A 6,520-nucleotide genomic window follows, 5' to 3' on the forward strand; every position below is an offset into this window, starting at 1 on the left:
GAATGTCATTATTGCTAAGCCCATAGGATCTTCCATTCTTTCGCTGCAAAAAGAAATCCTTGCTGAAAATGTACCATCTCTACATTGTACAAAGATGGTTAAAGAAATTATAGAACGCATTTCTAAATGCCATCCTGTCATTGTATCAATCTCTTAAAGTCCTTGTAATATGCCACGTTTATTAGCATTTTATGCCTTATAAAAATAGAAGCATCTATTGATTTGTTTATGATCTCCTACATATCCCAAACACAAGCAGATCACTCTCAGCTTGATGATCAGGAAATGTCCCGGACTTACGTCCGTGCTCATGTGCACATCAGGAAGGAGGAAACAGTTGCCTTTGACGATCTCATTAATTAGGTCTTAGGCAAACAATCAAGTTATTGTGGCGCCTTGGCAAGCACTGCGTGTCATCTGAACCATCACGTGCATGCTCTCCACTTGCAGGAAGACATAAAATAAAAATGGATTGGCCTGAACTTCATGTGCGTCCGTGGGTTTCCCAATGATCCAGTTAGCGTGTCTGAAGAAGTTGCTGCTCTTTCCCAAAGCTGCAACAACCAGCTGCCCTCTGTCTGACTGCCAGCTGGAGCACGGCTCACCTAAAACACAGGTGCTACGTTCCTCCAGGCTCTGCTGTCCAGCCCCTGCCTAGATCCTCATCTGAAAACAAGATTTCTCCAGACACATCCTCAGGGAAAACCCTGACAGTCTGCTGGCTCCCAGTGTTTATCTACTGAAGAAATTGACCTGTTTCCTAAGGATTAACAATTGTAAATAAAAACTGTGTTTGGCTGCACCATCAAAGTCAGAGACACGTTAAGCAAAGTGACAGATGACAGCAATCTGATCAAACAGCCACCCAAAAGGAATTTCTGAGTGCACCTCTCCATCTTCCTCTCTATGGGTCACTGGGAGTGATATCTTACATGAGACTTTGCAGAGAATCAAAAAATGAGAATATGGTCTCCTTAGCTCTACCAGCTGCAAGAAACCCCTTGACAACTACATTACAGCTCTTTATTCATATAAAGCAGACACAGTCCTGACAACAGAATCTCTCAGAGCTAGAGTTATTTGACTGTAGTGTCAACTTCAGCAAGCCTTGCTGCTGCCACTTTCTATCACTGTCACTACTTAACTTAGAAACCCCCAGCTTCAAAACCTTTAAAATATATCTGGTAATGGAGACACGGCCACATCTGCTGTCCTGTGCTGTCCTGGCTCCAACAGAGCCAAGAGGGCTCTGCCAGCTGGCAGCAGCTTGGGCACAGAGGACTCAACCTCGTGCAGCTTCTGTCTGTGCAGCAGCATTAAAACCCATCTCCCACTTAACAGAGAAATGCAGGAAGGGTGATTTCTTCAGACCCCATCTGTGGTGACCCATTTACAGGGTCTGGTGTTCACTGTTTTACAGAGCAGAACCTTAGAGAGTTGGTACAAACCTTACTGTACATGGATGAAGGCTGCAGCTGGATTTAAAATTAATTTACAGCTTGAATTCTCTGTATTTCCCCATAACACCTAGAGATCTTTCCCTGGGCTTTGTTACCAGGGTCTGGTGCAGGAGGACCTCAAGAGCATGACCAGGTTTACCATCCAGTGCTACTTCTCACACTGCGTGTGGGCACCAGGACCTTTAGCTCTCCTTTACTTGGGAACATGATGGCCGTTATTGCTAATATATCCCTTGAAAGTACACTTCCAAATCAAGACGACTAACTTTCAATGTGTGTTTATGTGCTCTCATCATCCACAGCAGAAACCTTCTCCTGGTTAGACTGAGCAGGTTGAAATCATTTGAGCTTCACAGCTGTGATGCCAAGAAGGGCAGGAAACCCAAACCAAATCTCTCCAAGTTTGGGGTAGATGCCTGTTCTCCAGCCACATTGCCTAAAAATAATAGCTCTTGTGGACTGCAGTGTCTCCATTAAATCCAATCAAGTTCATTTTTTTTTCCTAGAACGGCTCATCTAAATGGATGCCAGATGACGCTGGAGATGCAGCATGATATTTTGCCTGCACCATGCATGCCATCACACCAGCCATTATTCCTGGGCAGAGACATCCTCTCTGATTTCCCCACCACTCACGCAAATTTTCCAGCACAGCAGCAGGACATTTTTTATGGCCAACAGCAAATGTGAAGGAACAAACCCAAGCGGAAGGGCAATGCCTGAAGCCATCATAAAGGCTGAGCATATGGCAGGTGGGCAGCAGGACATGTCACCGTGGGATGAGTTTGTGAAAATCAGAATCATTTTGGTTGGAAGAAACCCTCAAGGCCTTCAAGTCCAATCATTAACCTAACTCTGGCACTAAACCATGTCCGTAAGAACTTCATGTTTTAAACACCTCCAGGGATGGTAAATTGGTGGTACCCAGCTAAGTGAGAGAGGGCAGGGAAATGGTTTTACCTCTGGGACCCAGTGGGAGCTCCCTGTAGATGCCCCTTGGCATTAGGTAAATTATTCCCTTATTATCTCTCATGATGGTCATAGCAGGCACTCTTTTCTCCCCCTCTTCCCGTGTGCAAATGTTGCTTAAAATGAGACATGATTCCCCAGGGAATTACTGAAAATACAGGTGCCCGCAAATGAGAGCTTTTCGTTAGCAGTCTGTGTAGCCCTCATACAAAAATGACTTTTATAGTTACTTTACCCCATGTAATTACACAGCAAAGCCCCATTTAACATCTCACTATGTAACAGCAACTTCCTGTTTGAAATCAGATTAATGTAAGAGCTACCCAGCCATTTTAAGAGATAATAGCTGTAATTAAGGTGTTTCTCATGATGGGTTCCTATTATAGTGTGGCAGATGATTCTCTGATAGTCTTGTTGGCGGCATTAGTCACAATTGTTTTCATTAATATTGACACTATTCTCTTGCCACACAAACACAAAAGGAGATTAATCAAAATATTGTGCTGGTTTCCTGTTCTCCGAGCCCTTCTTTTGAGTTGATGCTCATTCTTAGTTTTCAGTAGGAATATAAAGCAGATTTTGTAAGCTGTGCAGGCAACTTCACTTGTTATTTAAAGCCATATTGTCAGAACAAAGGGAGGGAATTATTTTACCGAAAATTCAAAAACAAAGCACCAGAGAAACCTAACTGTTATGATTTCTAAACATCTTATCTGGTTCCAGTTTGGGTGTCAGTGATGGGAGATTGTTGGAGTCTGTTCAGACTGGGGAATGAGATGATCATGTGTATGTGTGTTCATTACTCTGTGGGAAAAAAATGGCACAGACCAAGGACAACTCACACATAGGCAAGTTGGGATTGTAAGGCTGGCTTAGGAAATTGGGGCTCTCCGGTGTCACATATCCTTGTTGATGTTTTTTTCAGTGAAACCAGTGACATTAAGCAAGGGATGGATTTGAGTTAAAAAGCCCTATAAATGTTAATTTTTCACGGGTATCAGTTCTACACAGTCAACTGAAGCTGTCAGAGGTAGCTTCCCCTGAACAAGGTCGTCATGGCAAGTCATCCAGAAAAATACTGTGTCAAGTGCCAAAAATGAGAAGGGCTGCAATGAGCAGGGAGTGTGATGGGACAGCAGGGCATGACCTTGTATAACTTACAGCAAAAAGGCAGTCAGACGAACAGCTTTTATCTGAGGAAACACACACATTGATTTCTAGATCCAGCAGTTCGTCAATTAAACAAGCAAAGAAAGAAAAACAATCATAAAATGGTGCATTTGGGAGCACTTAGCATATTGACCACTATGTTTGTGGTAAATAATTGCCTTTTGGAAATATACCTGTCAAATATGGTAAGTCAGTTAAAATTATTTCAGTAAATTTGTAAACTATGAAGAAACAGAAAACTGTGAATACCTTAGTCCCAGTTTTCTAAAGAAAAACATGAAAAAGCCAAGGGAAAATAATATCAGAAAATATTTTCATTCACTTTCTGCTTTCAAATTCTAATTACCAAAATGTAGACTCCTAAATAACGTGATATCTACAGAATTTTGTTGGCAGAAGATGTACTGATTGAACAGCCCAAAACCTTCCTTGCATATTGTCAATATGTTTACAGCACAGAAGGCATCACAGTATATAAATGTTTTTGGTTTTGTAGGCAAGATGATTTCATATAATTAATGCAAAACAGGTATTTTCATGTAACCATTCAAATATGAAACAGTATCTCATGTTTTAGTACATAAGAGAATCCACACTGCATGTTGAAGTACCTTTCAAATTTGCAAAATGGCAAATTGCTATGTTTTATCAAAATGTATTATCTAGCTATATATCTATAGCAGGCTAAAGAGAATAAATCACCAGAGCCAGAGACTGAAAGGCCTTATAGATCATTCATTATTAAGTGAAAATAATAGTAATAGTAATAGTAATAGTAATAGTAATAGTAATAGTAATAGTAATAGTAATAGTAATAGTAATAGTAATAGTAATAGTAATAGTAATAGTAATAGTAGTAATAATAGTAATAGTAATAGTAGTAATAATAGCAATAGCAATAGCAATAGCAAGAGCAAGAGCAATAGCAATAGTAATAGTAATAGTAATAGTAATAGTGATAGTGATAGTGATAGTGATAGTGATAGTGATAGTAATAGTAATAGTAATAGTAATATTTCTGCAGGCAAGGAACACGTCTGCTCCACAGGAATTCTCAATATGCCTGCCTCCTGCCATGACACTGACTTTTAGAGGCTAGAGGGTTATAAGACCATGGCTTACTAAAAATTGCCTTTCTGACTTTGTAACATGGGCTCAAATCCCACTGCATCTCCTGACATTTGGTTTTGCTTATTGGAGATCTGCAGCTCACTGAGGCTGTAGTCCCACTGGGGTATGACTCTCTCCTACAGTCCCTTTAAACAAGGCAGCATGTATCCCTGTTTTCTTGCTCTCTAGTTTCTGCTCTGGACACAAAAAATATTCTCATGGGAATGCAAAACTAAATAATTTTTTTTAAAAAAAATCAGTTCTCTATATGACCTTTTAATCCCTCAACCCCAATTACTTTTTGCTAATACTTTGTAAAATGTTCTTATAAACTCAGTTACTGAAGGCTATTCACTCACTTGTTTAAAGTTAATAAAACTAGCTGCATAAACTTGCAGAGAGGAAGGCTTCAGCAAAATCAGTATTAAAAAAATTTCCCAGATTTGTACAAAAGAAGCAAAATGCACCGTGACACTGAAGTATCAAATTCATTACTGCTCAGTGTCTTTTGAATAAAAACTGTTGGCTGTGGAGAATGTAAAAAGCATAAGATTTCAATAAAGAGGAAGTGGTGTATAATTCTTTAAATGAGAGTTCTGGTTGTATAGAGTCTTTAAAAAATAATTTTCATTTTAGGTTAAAAGTTGTTGTATTTTTAGAGAGGCAGGGCAAGATATTCTTGAGTTTATACTTTAATAAATGAGAAAAAGTTCTACTCATATCAATACAATTAAGCAGAGGTGGAACAGAATGGTTTTCCCATCACTGAAAAATGCAAATAGCATGAAGATCATACATCTATGAGTGCAAATATATTGTAGGGGATGGTACAGAAATTGTTCCCATGTCCAAAGTAATAGAAACTGTAGTTTAAGAAAATAATAATAACAATGAGAATGATACAAAGACTGAAAGAAGAGAGAGAAACAGAAGAATGCACTTAAAGGTATAATTATTTAGGCTGGCAAGTCACATCCTATTTGAGGTACGATGAAATGATGGTCAGTGATATGCCCTGATGAATTTGTTACAAGTTGTTCAGGATGGTGATAAATCATGTCTGATAAACAGTGTGGGGTTTCTAAGCTACACGAGCATCCAGGAGAAAAACTGCACCCCTGATGGCCTGGGCAGCTGCTTCTAAGGCTTTATTCCTTGCTTATCTTTTTTTCTGAACCATTACGAAGCTCTGCTATTGTGGTTGTGATATGTGTCACTGCCAGGGTGATAAAAAACAGTTTTGGAGTTTAAAGCCCTAGTTCTGTAATGGAGTTAAACACGCACTTAGCCCTTGTTCAGTCTGTGAGTCTGTCATCAATGAAAAAAGAAAACTAGCATATCCCTAAAGTTGTATATGGTCTTAAGTGCTTTATTGAATAGCATCTCCATCTCTGTTTGTGTTAACTGAAGGTAATTTCTGATTAATTTTTATATAAGCAAGTATGAGTGTTTCATTGTACTGCCTTGTGCAAAGAACTTGTAATGTCAAATCTGTCTCTCATCTGTAGAGACAGAAATGCTGAAATGTGTGGCAGTTTTGCCAATAACCCTTCCTCTGCAGTTTTCTCTTTGGAAATGAAGAAAGGATTATTTGGGCATGATAGCATAGGTGTGGCACTTCCTGAATGTTCAGTCAAAGCCTTTGGAATAGGGAAATATATGGCACAAATGTCGCTGCTGCCATTAGGCTGCAGGATTATACTCATGGCCTGGGAGTGGTGAGAAGCTTTAAGTCCAATAAAGGTTACAAGTATTTATTAAGTCTTATGCATTTAAAAAAATAAGCATGTGTAAGAGCTTTGCTCTTATTA

This window comes from Columba livia, chromosome 2 (assembly GCF_036013475.1).
Source record: "Columba livia isolate bColLiv1 breed racing homer chromosome 2, bColLiv1.pat.W.v2, whole genome shotgun sequence".
NCBI lineage: Eukaryota > Metazoa > Chordata > Aves > Columbiformes > Columbidae > Columba > Columba livia.